Genomic DNA, 15651 nt, shown 5'->3' with positions numbered 1-15651 from the left:
TAATAATGAGCAACTGATGAACATAACAGATTTTCTTGTGATAGGAGAGCAAAGAGAATGCTCTGACAAAAGCACGTGTCGATAATGCCTTTACGCATAACCCATGAGATTTCGATTTTGGGTCCTGCTAGAGGCGTTCCATTAGGGGAACACAACCCTACATTTACACCTTAAATGAAATCAAAATAATTGATTTCAAACAGTCTTTTGTCTTAATTTCACTACTTTTCAAGAAAAAAAGCGGACTTTATGAGGCTATTTCAATCAACACGACTTTACAGAGTGGCTTGTTTTCAATTACATAGGAGTTACTGTATTTATGAGTGAACAATTTAGCCTACACAGACAGGTAGGAGCTTCTGCGTTAGCATCTCTGGTGATAACAATGTTATACATTTATTTAAAGTTTTTACATCGATAAAAATTGATTTGAAATACTAAATTGTACAGTATTGGAAGCTAAAGGTCTATTGGAAGCTAACTACATAATTTTTTCTTTTGCTAATACCTTCAAATACGTGAAATGCTCTTTTTTTAATGCCACACATTGGCGTCTTTCATATCAATGCATGCTTCTGAGAGTGGTTGGGAGGGAGACCATACAGACAATCGCCTGTGAATCTGCAATGGTGTTTTCAGAAACAGTTTAGTAACACACTCTCCAATGTGAACGTAGCCATAGTTATACTGTATTATTATTGTTATTTTTCTAACATTGTGATGTTATCGCTTTATTAAGAGGTGGATGAGACAACTACCCACTGAAGGCCCAGATCCAAAGCTCACCGCCCACCACTGGTAAAAGACAAGGTGCGGGACATGCTTGTATGTGTGTAAGTAAGTGACCTTGTACATTACGTTACATGACTGGCTCCCAATGATTAACATTAGCACATAGCCTCATGAAAATAGCACACTCTTTTTATCATCTCTCCACATCAAGGTCATGGACACTGTCAGGTTTATCCAATTTGACACTCAGGAATAAACAAAAGGAGGAGACAGGAGACTCGATTCTGGTACCAGGAGGGAACGAGGAGAAGCGTTCGGTTTCAGTTCTCCGCACGTAACCCTAACGATCTCCCCCTTCACCTCCTCATTTATTGGGAAAGCTACTACATAGGTGTGTCCAACCTAAAGGGCGGGGGCTGTTGAACACACACTGAACTTGTTTGACTATGTGTGTGTATGTGAGTGCAAATTACGTACATGTGTGCAATTGTCACAAAAACATCACGTTGCAGCTGGTGTTGATGTCTCCATTCACTGTTCACCCTTGCTCACTGTTTAGTCTTAACACTTATCTCTTCCCAACCACGTCCTCGGAAAGGTGGTTGCGTCCCTAAACTTCCACACAGTGCACCAAGCATTCTTGATTATAAAAGTGAGTATATAATGGATAAAATGTGAGTACATAATAAAGAATGTATCTTTATTAAAAGCAGAAGCGTTCTTCATTGCAGGCATAGTCAATTAATGATTGCAAGCATAAGCGTTCTTCTTTGCAAGCATAATCAATTTATCATGTCAGGCATAAGCGAATGTATGATGACTAAAAATAATCAATCCAACAGACACTTTCAGTTACTTCCTTCAGGAAGGCGATACAGGTCTGCCAGAACCCGCAAACTCAGATCAAGAGGCTAGTTTTTGTTTCCCCACAGAGCCATCACAACTTTAAACACTCACTTAAAAGAACAGCACCACAAGATTAAGTTATGAACCCCATTCTGTTTTTATTAAGGATTATTGCACTCATCTGTCACCGGCATGCACTTTATATAAAATATAATTTTAGAGTGCCCCTCATTGTTCCGTGCAGTTTAGCACTTTTTCTTGGTTTTCTTTCTTCTTTAGACTCTCATATCATTGGCTGAAGTTGCAGGAGGGGAACAATTTAATTTACAGGGTCCGTAAGTGCAATGAATCTACTTTCAAGTCAGTTTAACTTAGGGTACAGTCAGGACTGCCCCTCCCTAAATGCAGACCACACACTATGCGTTGAGCCTCATCCTCCATAGAGTAGCCACATATTGCGTGAGGGAATGCCTTTGCGCAAATGGATTTGGATATGTGCAATGGATGCGGATATGCACTTACATTGCGCATAAGCACTCTCGTCAGGTGCCCAAAATGAGCACAATGTGTTTAAGGATGGTTTCTCAACATCAAGAGCGCAGAGTACGGTTTCATGAGCTTGCCAAGTACGGTCTTCCTAAGAACGTACTTCCTAAGAATGTAAGTCACTTCAATTGGAAAGGTTGTATAGTCGTTTATTTCCCCCTGAATGGAATAGTTAGTTCCATGACAGCGGCACGAAATGCAGCTTGCGATATTTTCAGAGCCAAGACTTCACAAGTATCCAACTGATGCATCCCTGGTTTTAGCGAGCAGACGAGAACATCTGGGTGTTTTATGTGTTCTTAATTTAGGTGTACTTTCAGTTGGAATAGTACTTGGGCCGCAACTGATGATGCTTCTTGAGATCACAAGTCACTGGTCTAGGTTTAGGGGCAAGGATACACTATTTGTCATACCAAATAAAAACATTTCTGACCAATTTACTGACATTTGATCATTTCCCACGGCACAACTTTATAGCTCTCACGGAACACTGGTTGGGTGTGAATGGTTCTTTTTGTATGTGTGCCCTAGTCTGACGATACCACAAGTTGGGAGCGAGCAAGAAGTAAAACAAACAAAAAACAAGAGAAAGCTCATGCTTCACTTGAAGGTGGATATATTCTATCCATCCATTTTCTTATCCGCTTAGCCTCACGGGGGTTGCGGACGTGCTGGAGTTTAGCCCAGCTGTCTTTGGGTAGTAAGCGGCGGACAACCTGACCACACTACAACTGATGTGTGTGTGTGTGTATGTTTGCCTTGTGTTAAGACACAGACACACGATCTGGGCTGCAAAGTAGTCTCCAAGTGCCCACTTCACATGAGCTAACTTCACAACATCCGCAAGTGGAGACACAATTGCACTTCCTTGCAAATGCATTTTGCTCGTGCCAATTTCAACCTTCTACAAAAATACCAAAAGACAGAAAACTCAACCCATGACTGCAGTGAGACTTCACTTTGCACTAGGCTTGCGCTTGGCAGGAAAATAGGGCCCTCGGTTTCAAATAACATTTTCAGGACAAAGAATAAACACATTCTGATATTTACGGCAATATTCCTTTCTGTATAACATTGATTAAACGATGCTCTCGATCACCCCACAACAGTGAGTCTAAGTTGATCATCAAAGATTTCCAACAGGAAATTGATGACCTTTAAAAAGGCATCCTGTTGTTTCCAAGCTACCTTTAAAGCATGGAATCACATGCAGGGTTGTGTTGTTTGTTTTTCGAGACTACTTCAGGAAATACACTTCTGTGGTTTGTCATCAAAACTTGTGATTTGTTTCACACAAGGCAACATAATCAAGTGTTTGTCAGTCAGTGTTTACCTCTGTATATCATAATCATCATTCGTGTTCTTGCCAAAGGTTAGCTTTTTATTTTTCTTGTGTTCTCCTGCCCGAAATTCTTCAGCTCAGGCAGCTCCAGCCAGAGGCTTCCCTGATCTCCCCAAATGAAATTTAGATTTGCATAAATCTGCGTTTGATAGATTATTGATTATTATTGGTGCGATCTAGTCATGCGTCTTACTAATGCCACGTGTAGATCAGAAGACTTTGAAAGGATTTGGAAAAGGCCCTATCATCTCACACGTGCTCACATTAAAAAAAATAAAAATAAAAAAAAGTTTAAGAGTTTTTAGTCACAGCCCAGTTTTGAGACTGAAATTTCACAAAGACTGAATTTTACAGGGTCACTAGTACAACTAGATTTCCCCATTGCGCTCTTGGTAGAGTTTCATGTCTTTACGGTTTTGTTAGAGCGTGTTCATAGGTCGTTGGTTGTGACACGTCACAGCAAAGATCAAAAGACTTGGGATAATATCAAACACGTTTGATATTGTCGTAAGGCCAAGACGAGGAAAGGACTGATCGAAAACAGCTGAGATTACCACCTAACACTTAACGGTCCAGATGACGGGAGCGCACAGAGACTGCAGTTAAAATTCTAAGATTTCCTTCTGCCTTTTTTTTTTTAGACTGGCACTTGTGAAAATTGCTATGCGTAAGCCCAGTTTGAATTGTTTACTATATGAACCTGTTTATTGCCCCTGCGTTTGCGTGGACAACTCAGTGTGCGGTATTTGTTGCAACCATTTTTGTGGCAAATCTTCAATGCTCACTTATGATGGTAGCATTGTGTGACCAGGCTGCTCACCAGCATGCGCAAGAGGTGCCAGGCTGACAATTTGTTCAAAACAAAAAAAACAAACAAGAATGCTTTCTTTTTTTTTTTTTAATCATGCCCTGGTGTAATCGATGAAATGTTTGATCAAAGTCTGGAATCTACCATCCATCCATCCATCCATTTTCCGAACCGCTTGATCCTCACTAGGGTCGCGGGGGGTGCTGGAGCCTATCCCAGCCGTCTTCGGGCAGTAGGCGGGGGACACCCTGAATCAGTTGCCAGCCAATCGCAGGGCACACAGAGACGAACAACCATCCACGCCCACACTCACACCTAGGGACAATTTAGAGCGTCCAATCAACCTGCCATGCATGTTTTTGGAATGTGGGAGGAAACCGGAGCACCCGGAGAAAACCCACGCAGGCCTGGGGAGAACATGCAAACTCCACACAGGGAGGCCGGAGCTGGAATCGAACCCGGTACCTCTGCACTGTGAAGCCGACGTGCTAACCACTGGACTACCGGGCCGCCCTGGAATCTACCAATCCACCCAAAACAACAAACAAGAGCCACCTGTGATCTCTAAATAAACTGTGCGGCATGCTAAGTGGAGATTTGGCACGTTTTATGTTTCCAACACTAATTCTCAGTTGTGCTGTTAACCCCACATGTGGGTGTTCTTTCCTTGAAAAGGAAATGAGCAGGCTTTCACTTGATGTAAAATACATTAGCAAAAAGAGAATCACTCCCCCACCACCCCAAAGAAAATGTCCAAACATTTTAGTGATGCGGAAAAATGGTGTGTTGGCGCAGAGAAATTTGATGACTGTTCAAATTAATCAGATGAGATTTAAACTGTCAGAGTTATCTCCGTAGTTGAGTAATTGTCATTTGTCATTTGTTGTTTTAGCAAAAACAACAAAGCAGTCCCTGACCTTTTGGTGGTGACCTCTTAACATATGGTAATTATTCTGTAGGGGTCAGAAAGAAAGATCCGTGGTTGTGCGAAACTGAATCCTCTCCCATTCCAAAAGAGGGATTTAGTGTTGCTTTTCTTTGCACATACCTGTCAACTCCAACTGGGTGTCCTCCAGTTCATACGCTTGTTGCAGATCCTTTTTGGACAGGTTTAAATCAATAGCAGTTTTCCATGTTTAGCATCCACGGAACCTCCATCCCCACATCTGCTTCAGGGCCAGATTTGGTCAGCGTTAAGACTTTAATGTGGGAAGTCCAAATGTAGGGAGTCACAGGGGCATTGCCTGAGATGCTTTGGGCAGCAACCAGGAAATGGACCAAATCTGTGCAGTTTATGTCCAAATGTGTGTTCCCCAGAAAAGTCAGAATGTTGAGAAGAGAGAAACAGAGAGACATGAGTGAGCTTTATCAGAATGAACCTACAGCTTGCATCTTTTGGTGAATTGATTGGATTCCCAGCAGGTAAATTTTGTTCCCGAAAAATATGGTGTACATATTTTGGAGAACTGTGCCAACATTTTCAGAAGATACAAACAGGTATTTATTCATAAATATGACAACAGTGTGGGAAAATGCCTCAGGATCATTATAGAAATCAATTAAAAATGAATGAATTTATCATCATCATCTGAAAATATTTTAATAGCTCTCCATGATAGTGTGGCACAAAGGCGGTCTCCAAGTGCCCATCCACAGCAGACAACTTTACATCATCCGCAAATGGGGATTTCTTTGCAGTTCCTTTTACTGTAAATGCACTTTGCGCGCGCCGATCTCCTGCATGGACTCCGGTGAGGCCTTCTGCCATGTAGGCCATGTCCCGTTTTCTGGACTCAATTGAAAAAGGAATGAGCTGGGAGCCACTTCAATTGGCTGGGAGTCGGCTGTGTTCCCTCCCACAACGGGGCACACACCCTCTTCTGTGTGCATTACTGAAGCAAAATATCAAAACAAAGACAACTCCCCTCATGCACACAGTTAGACTGCACTTTCCTCTAAACTTGTGCTGGGCCTAAAAAAAGGACCTTATATGTGTCCCTATAATAAATTCGTCAAACAGTACTTGTCTCATTCTATTTTGACAATCACCCTCAACTTACTGCCAAGTCTGTCTCGAACACTTTTGTACTGCGTTCCTCAAAAGAAGCCCCCCCGACGCGCGCGCGCACACACACACACACGGGGACACACACACACACACACACACACACACACACACACATCCCTTTCGTGACACCTGTGTCTATAGCCTCCCTATACTTGCTGAGACAGTTGCAAAATTGTTGCTGGTGAGAGGCCCACCTCTCACCAGCTGCATGCCCTAAAGTAATTTTAAAAGTGAAAGACTACTGTACCCTGAGCTAACTAAAGCTTTAAAGCAAGCAGGCCTTCTTGTGTGGAGTTTGCATGTTCTCCCTGTGCCTGTGTGGGTTTTCTCCAGGTACTCCGGTTTCCTCCCAAATTCCAAAAACATCCGTTGCAGGTAAATGGAACACTCTAAATTGTCTCAACTCAACTCAACTGTATTTATAGAGCACTTTAAAACAGCCATCGCTGTATACAAAGTGCTGTACATTGAGCAACTATCATATATACAACAATAAAACAATGAATCGATAGCAAAGACGGTAGAAAGCACCAAACAGTAAAACTAAGATCAAGTCTGAGTCATGCTGAGTCAAATGCCAAAGAATACAAATGAGTTTTGAGGCGGGTTTTAAAGATGGGCAGCAGCGAGGGGGCTTGCCAAATATTCAGTGGGAGGTCATTCCAAAGAGAGGGACCAGCATTGTCCCAAATTATCCCTTGTTGTGACTGTCGGCGCGAATGGTTGTTTGTCTATGCATGCCTTGCGATTGGCTAGCACCCAATTCAGGGTGTACCCCGCCTACTGGCCAAAGAAGGCTGGGATAGGCTCCAGCATGCCCGCGACCCATGTGAGGATGAGCGGATTAGAAAATGGATGGATGGATGGATAATGGATGTATATGCAGCTGCATGAAGGTATTTTTTTAAATAATGTAAAACAATAAAAGATGCAGAGGGAAATCTAGGGTGTACATTCAGAATGTCACTGCGTCATCACTTGTCATTTGTTTTCTTAGTTATTTGAATGTGGGCTTAAAAGCACCCCTACTCAGGCCAAAGTGAAAAAGCTAACGATAAGGAAATAAGAACAAGATAATTATGAACACTTTTTTCAAATGCATTTTTGCAAATCCATGTCTCAGAATTTAAACTGATTTCCGAAGGCAGACTGTGTACTTATACGTGAAAGCTGCTTCAATAATTATGAAAAAAAATTTCAAATGCATTTTTGCAAATTCACGTCTCAGAATTTAAACTGATTTCCGAGGGCAGACTGTGTACTTATACGTGAAAGCTGCTTCAATATGCGGGGAGGGTGGAATACATCTGCTTCTGTTTCCCCCTATTAGTGAATGAACACAAATTATGTGGCCCAGGCACCAGCACAAACTTGCTGTTAACCTTTCACCAACCCTGAAAACTGTATTTAACGAGGTGAGCACCCGCATGGAGCAGGAAACGAAAAGAAGGAAAAATATGTGCCAAAGTCGATTGTGAACAATTGACTAGACCTTACACCTTTTACTTGTTGAATGAATCCCTTCAGATTGCTTCATTCCAAGCTGTACCTTGAGTCAATTCCCACAAAGGTAGAACTACGCAGATGTCCGTACCATCACACAGATGGGACTGATTGGACATGGCTCCAGGTGATATGCTATGGTGCAAAAAAATAAAAACATACTGTACATAAACAAATGTCCTATTATGAGGTTAGGGTGGGTGGTCTGTGTTTAGTTGCGTGGGTGCATGAGGAGGTGGGCGGGGGGGGGGGGGGGGTTACAACATACAGTATGCTGTATAGCAACAACATATTCCATTCAGTACGAGGCAGTGATTCAACTGGACAAGCATGGAGGCTGTGCGTGATCAAAATGCCAGGTATCGTGCAGGATGTGGGAGGCGGCATTTCTCGTCATCATGAGGCGAGTGGATCTACAATTAGTACTTGTCCCACCTCCGACATTGACCTGAGATGTGGACTGCATCCTTGGGAGCAACTGCCATGTAATATGAACATTCTTAGGTTGTCTTTGTGAATCAAGCCCTGTTTACTAGCAGTATAACAGCATCACAGGCATCCAGGAGTTTTTAATAATAATAATAATACATCACATTTTCAAGCGCCTTTCATAACACTCAAGGACACTGTACAACCAAGAGCAATAGTAAAACACAGATAAAATAATAGACAAAGAAAGAAAGATTTAAGGCCGGTAGGCAAGTCTGAATAGGTGGGTTTTGAGCTGGGTTTTGAATATGGAAAGAGAGTCAATATTACGAATGTTGGGAGGAAGTGAGTTCCAGAGTTTGGGGGCAGAGCGACTGAAGGCTCTGCACCCCATTGTACTGAGACGGGCAGAGGGTAGAAAAAGGTGGAGGGAGGATGAGGACCTGAGTGAGCGAGAGGGAATGGAGATTTGAAGAAGATCTGACAGATAGGGGGGCGCAAGGTTATGGATGGCTTTGAATGTATAGAGAAGTAATTTGAAGTTGATTCTAAGTTTGACAGGAAGCCAGTGGAGCTGTCGGAGGATGGGGGTGATATGATGGAAGGAGGGGGTTCTCGTGATGATCCGGGCTGCTGAATTCTGAACAAGTTGAAGTATATGGAGGAATTTTTGATGGACACCGAAGAGGAGTGAGTTACAGTAGTCAATACGGGAAGTGACGAGACTGTGAACAAGGATAGCAGTGGTGTGAGGAGTGAGTGAGGGACGGAGGCGGTTTATATTGCGAAGGTGGAAATGAGCAGACCGGGTAATGTTATTGATGTGGGAGTGAAAGGATAGTGAACTGTCAAGGATGACACCCAGACTCTTCACCTGGGGGGAAGGAGATATAGTGGCATTATCAATTATGAGGGAGAAACTGTCGGCTTTGTTTAGAGTGGATTTGGTACCGACGAGTAGGAGTTTTTAGGGTTTTTTTTGACAAAGCTCGCGAGCTTGCCTGCATCACGCTCTATTGAAAATGATCTGAGTTCTCGCAAGAGTAGCAAGAACATTTTCAACAAACTGGAGCATCTGGAGTGTCTGTTGTCGGATTACAGTGAATTCACTGCCAAGGTATCATGAACCTGCCTCGTGGTCACAACAAGAAATCAGAAAAAATCTCCACTGTTGAAGCGATGACTTAGTTCACCAGGTTTGAGATCCAGGTGAATGCCCCGAAAGGAGCACGTAGATGTGCTCGAGGAACTGAAGCCTCCTATCTGCTTATGAGGCTGAGCAAAATCCCTGACAACGTACCAGAAGTTTAAAAACACGGACAGTTTTTCTGCCCATGTACGCTAAATTGTGGTTTATTTGTTTGGCTGGCAACAAACTGATGGGTAAAGGTCTTCCTTCCAGTGTCTTCAACAGCAGGACCCTGGTTGAGTGCTACCACTCCATCATTTAGCTCCAGTGAATCCCAATCGCCAGCAGAAACCCGAAAAATCTTGAAGCAATCAAATGAAAGGTACGGTTGGGTGCTTAAGGCTTGATAGACGATGACTGTAGCATCAGCTGAAGTGTGAGACGAGACTGATGGTACTCACCATGAGTTCATTTGAAGAGCATAGAATTGAAAGATATGAACAAAGAAAAATATTGTTGGATGATTTACTAACAGTGAAAACAGTCCTTCTAACATTACGATTGTTTCACACAATTTCTTTCATGTGGACAACATACAGTAGATTTACATTGAAAATGTATCTACTGACTAAAGATATGTGATGATAAAAATAAAGTTGAAAACTGAACCTTAATTATGCTTTTGCCTTCCCGTACTAGACAGGGCAGTCTGTGTATTCAGGCTCCAGAATATTAGAATTCATTTGAAACAAGATGAGCAAAAATTGTTCATAAAAAAACTCAATTTTAGGGTGGAGTGAAGATTTTCAGGAAGAACAAGATTATCTCCAAGGTAAAACATCTTGCTGGGCTATAGCTTGTTTTGTTGCATCCGTTAATGTGGAACATAAACACCATCAGTGGGTAGCTTTTAAGGCTTTCATTTATCATTCTTAATAAGTTGACTGATTGGCACTTAAATGACGACAAGTTACCCGCTCACCCATGTTGTAAAAATGACATGACATTGTTAAATTTTAATCGACAATATAGTGTTTATTGACACAAGAAATATGCACATTAGAAAAAGTTCACTTTCTGAGTGCTGCTTTGAGATTGACCTACATTTACGTATCCATAACACAGGTAAGGTATTCCTTGAATACTTCGTGGTTAACATCCCTTTGTCTTGTAAACATGACGAGGGATTCATATTGGCATCATCACAGATTCTCCCAGGCACATTCCTTCAGGGTTATTGATCCAAGGGCTGGAAACTTCCATTCTGCGGCAACAGGAAATGCCACAGCTGTGTATTCTCTAGTGTCACATGCAGGCTACACCAGTGGGATCCTTTATGACAGTCACAGAAGTCATTTAGAATACCATTGTCAGACTAAACCAGAACGGAGTGGTGTCTTGCGTGCATGTGAGAATTTCTCCTTTCATGCGGCACCATGTAAAACAAACAGGTAAACAGGTTCAACTGAATATGTGATCTTATTACATAGTGGTACTGTTTCATGCATACTGTTTGGTAAATAGGCAGCACGGCGGGCAATTGGTTAGCACATCCGCCTCACAGTGCATGGCAGAAACACGCTAAATTGTCCCGAGGTGTGAGTGTGAGCGCGAATGGTTGTTCATCTATGTGCGCCTTGCGATTGGCTGGCAACCAGTTCAGGGTGTCCTTACTGCCCGAAATCAGCTGGGATATGCTCCAGCACCCCGGCGACCCTTGTGAGGAGAAGCGAATTCGAAAATGGATGGATGGCTGTTTGGTAAATAAGTCAGTGTGGAATTTCTGATGCAGCTTTTCATCCAATTTGACAGTGTAGCTCATGTTATGGCCAATGAGCGAATGAATCTTCCTCTGTAAAGCAACTCTGCCATTAAATAAATAAAGTGATGAATCCAATTGTTGTTTTTTATTGCCTTTCGGGAAGGAAGTTGCATGGCTGCTGTTTAAAAGCGTACAGCCGCCAGGGAGTTGAGTGCATTCCAATGTTGATTCTTTTTGGCTGGCTTTATTTTATGACATTATGTACATCATTAACCAAGACGCAGCTGCTTTGTGTCACAGGCCATAATTTGTTCATGTAGATTGGTTGCACATGATTGATTTGTTGTTAACGGAGGCAATTTTCCCATTTTCTCCTTGGAGAAAAACAACAAACAAAAATTCAGTTTAAAACATTTTAATCACGTGCAACCAATGTACATGTTTGTATCAAGTAAATTCCAAATAACATTTTTGGAACTGCAGGTAAATATCCATCTTTAAATTCAATCTAAATTGAAGGATAAATCTTTTATCGTCAAAATGTATTTTAGGACTGATGTTAAAATATTTACTTTGGGCCGGAGTAGTCACGGAGCTGTTTTTATAATTGGAAAAAAAGGGATGAGGGAAAAAAATTTGTACAAACATTTGACTTTTTGGAAGAAATTTGATGATAACAGAGCAATGTCACAGGACAGATTGTTCGTTGAGAAACAGCCTGAAGTGTCGTAGGTCATATTATACTGCATAGTTTTTCTCCAATACAACAGGAATTGTTAAATTGCTAAACAGCGAGGACAAAATATCTTATAGTGCGATGGACCGGATCATGTACAGGAAGTACAATTCTGTACTTGTGTTTTGGACTCCTCGTAAAATGTGAAGTCAAACGAGAATGACGCTGTATAATGCTTCAAGCGTATCATGAGGTTACTACTAATGTGGTCATTTCAAATATACATTCTGGATTTGCATTTATGATACAGCAATTGTATAGAATCAAACTAATAAATAACTTTTTGAACAACGATACAAACAATTGATTAGGCGATAAACACAGAGTCAACGTGTCGTGGAGAAATATATTTAGTGGACTGGAAATGTATTTGTAATAGGATGCATAAACATAATATACACAGAATATCTCTTCTACACAAGGTCCATCGGCATTGTTCCTCGTCAATGAAACTCGTCAGCATGGCCAATGACTGGAATGAAATCCCGGACTTTGTAGCTCAAATGCAGTTCTCCGTGATGGCTCGATCTGCCCCCGCATTCTCACCACACTGCGCATACAAAGATAAACATACACATCAGGCATAGATCACACTGAATAATCATCTCGTGCCGTCTGGTGCTTGACGATTGAAGCTTTTCTGGTGTCGCAAAACAACAGATGCCGGAGGCATAATTCGGCTTTAATGTGGGATGGCGAAGTGCATAACCAAAACATTCCCATTTCCTTCAAGTCGACAAACATTTTGGTTGTTCATACTCCTTCCACTTTTTGTGTTGCTATTTTATGTTTAATAGGAGCAAAGAGGTGAAACTAAATGACAGTGAATTAAGAAAATTGTCTGGTGTCCATTGTTGTTGTATGCATTTGTCTTCCCTCCAGAAAATCTCCAAATGTCCAGAAAATAGTTCAGTTAAAACAGTTGTTGTTTTGTGTGTGTGTGTGTGTGTGTGTGTTTGTGTTTTTAAAGCCAAGTATATGACCGAGTCAAATGATGTTTGTGTTTTGACAACCAAAAGAGTCCAGATTGTATTGATTATATCAGTTCTCATCCAAGGACCACATGATAAGCCAGCGGGCTAACAGGACTGTGTGACCTTGTGGACGTGATCATTAGAAAATGTAAACGTGTTACAAATGATATTTATCTGTTTTCTACCTTGTTCATGATCATCACTGTGAAAATGATTAACATGATCAGTCTTCTTCCATGGATGAATTTCATTTATCTTTAATAATAGCATCTACTTAAAGGTAGTTTGAGCAAAATTGCACACGTTAATCAGTGCCAAAGAAGTAGGCCCTGGTTTCAAGAAGATTGGTGAGCCCCATCTTCTGTGTTTACACAGCTAAAACAGCCTGGGGTTTAGACTGACTTGAAAGACTTCCCATGTGTAAAAACAACAATGACCGCAGGACAAGACTGACTGAAATGTACTATACCATCATTTCTACGCAGTTACTGTTTTTGTAGTTTGTCCGGTGGTTCCCTTTAAATTAGTTAACATAAATATGCCAAAGGAAAATTATGTCAGTCATTATTTTAGAGCAGGGGTGTCAAACTCATTTCATATTGTGGGCCGCATACGGCCTCGGTCGATGTCAAGTGGGCCAGACCATTAAAATTATACCATACTCTGCTATAAATAACCAAAATATGTCTTTCCTTTGTTTTGATATAGCGACGCACAAGTACATGAGGAAAATGTTGAAATGTACCTACATTTCATTTACCTAACATTTCATAAAACACCTTAGATTTCCTTCGACAAATGTGCAATTTAATTTTATCATTCACATATATGCAGTGCAACTGATCCCACTGATTGTACAAAGGCACAAAACTTGAACAATTAGTATTTAAAAATATAGTCATGCATTTTAAGATTAAACAAGATTTATAAAGAAAGGATTTTTTAAAACCATTTACACATGTGCATATGAAATCTAAATGTAACCCCCACCTACACTTTACAAACGAAAGAGAAAACAATGACTAGCGGTTAATACATGAATTGCATCTTAATAAAAATATTCATTTTGTGTCTTTAATGCTTTTTTTTCATTTTTAAATTATCCCGCGGGCCTGATCGAACCCCCTCTGGGGCCGGTTCCGGCCCGCGGGCCGTATGTTTGACACCCCTGTTTTAGAGTCATAAATCACTGACCCCAAACTAGTCCAGTCAAAGGAAATAGAAAAAAAATCTCCTTAAACTGAAATTTAACAAGCCTGTTGAAATTGAGATGGCTTGCAGTTTACTGCTACCAAAAGAGCCAACTTTGGCACAAATAAAACTGATCTCCAAAAGTTGAAATTTATTGTGAAAACCAAACTTTGCGCCGTTGCATGAAAGTCGGGGCATAACAACAAATGCTTTGGCATCATGAAACATTCGGTAGTATTTGACTCAAATGGCAACAAAGCAATGAAGGGGCTGCTGCTTTTGGATCAGGGTTGGTTAGTGGTAAATTCCTGTTTGATATCAGCAAGGTTCAAAGTGAATCAATCATAAAAGTCAGTCGAAAAATAACTAATACAAAAGAGCAATGAATCAGTTATACAGGGGAACTCCTCTACAACGAAACCTACATGGGCGAAAATACCCCCTAATGTGAATTTTTTTTCATGCATGAAAGCCATTCCCACGTTTCTGCTCCCCCTACAATGAAAAGTCCCCCTGTTCCGTTATACGAAATCTTTTTCTCTGCTCTTGCCTCGCAACCAGATTCGCTACAACGAAAACAAGCCTTCCGCAAAAGTCTAATCCAACCTCAGCATGCCACAGCGACCTCAACTGCTTCATTCTGAAACGGCAACAGCAACCACCATACTGGTTTACACATGCGCAGTCGTACATGAAATATTTGTTTCAGACGCAGCACGAACGTTACATTGCTAAAATGGCGACAAAACGGACCTTTGCATACCAAGGAGTTAAGAAAATAAACACTTTAATCCTTGAAGACAGGATAAAAGTAATACAAATGAAAGATGGAGGAAGCAAAATAAAATATATTATGCAAGAAATTGATGTAAGTGAAAGTAAATACTGATCGTAAATTTCACAGTTTCTTTCCCTTTTTTTCTTTCTATGCTGGCTATATGAAGTGTCAAATAAGTGTATGCTCATACTTATGCACTATTGGAATAAAAATCAAAAGTACACATTTACGTTTTTTGTGTGCGTTTGTGTTTACGTCTGAGAAAATTTGCTACAGTGAAAAGTCCCCTGTTGTGAAAGATTTCTTGCTGCAAACATGATTTCGTTGTAGAGGAGTTTCACTGTAGCAGTGGAAGGAAGATGGAAATGGAGCCACCAAGTAGGAAGCAAAGAAGATCAAAGAGATGATTTATGGAGGTGGTGAGGAAAACCCCACAATTGAGTGGAGAGGGAAAGATGAAAGATGATTCGTCCACCCTGACAGGTTTAAGCCCAAAGACAAACAGGAAGAAATATGAACATACAGAGGTGTCAGATCCAGGTCCAGAAGGTTAATACCCTCCTGTCACATGACTTTGGCTTTTGCCACGCGTCCTTCTCCTTAACCGGAAAGTAAGGGAAATTACAAGCCAAACTGTGGCAGTGTTTTTACTATCTGGACCTGGATTTGACACCTGTGGGAACATGCTCTATGCATGTATGACACACTGGAAGATGTCCCAGCCATCATTCCAACAACTTCATTACAGGAATCAACCAGTTTGCCCAGTTCTCCAAGATTGACCAACTTCAAAAATGCCCCAGAAAG

At 41.2% G+C, this 15651-nt stretch overlaps 1 protein-coding gene across 2 annotated transcripts in view; it reads right to left on the bottom strand.

The window, feature by feature from the left end:
- Positions 1 to 10428: 10428 nt before the first annotated feature.
- The window catches only part of csf1b (colony stimulating factor 1b (macrophage)), a 29016-nt gene continuing 23793 nt past the window's right edge, over positions 10429 to 15651 (bottom strand). For both annotated transcript variants that reach the window (XM_086118944.1, XM_086118953.1), the window contains one exon: positions 10429 to 12451. The gene's annotated coding sequence lies outside the window, so the exon portion shown is untranslated. The remainder of the gene's footprint in view (positions 12452 to 15651) is intronic.

This window comes from Hippocampus guttulatus, chromosome 1, assembly GCF_054856545.1.
Source record: "Hippocampus guttulatus isolate MCC_2025c chromosome 1, RoL_Hgut_1.0, whole genome shotgun sequence".
Taxonomy (NCBI): domain Eukaryota; kingdom Metazoa; phylum Chordata; class Actinopteri; order Syngnathiformes; family Syngnathidae; genus Hippocampus; species Hippocampus guttulatus.
This window is presented reverse-complemented; position numbering and strand designations above follow the sequence as displayed.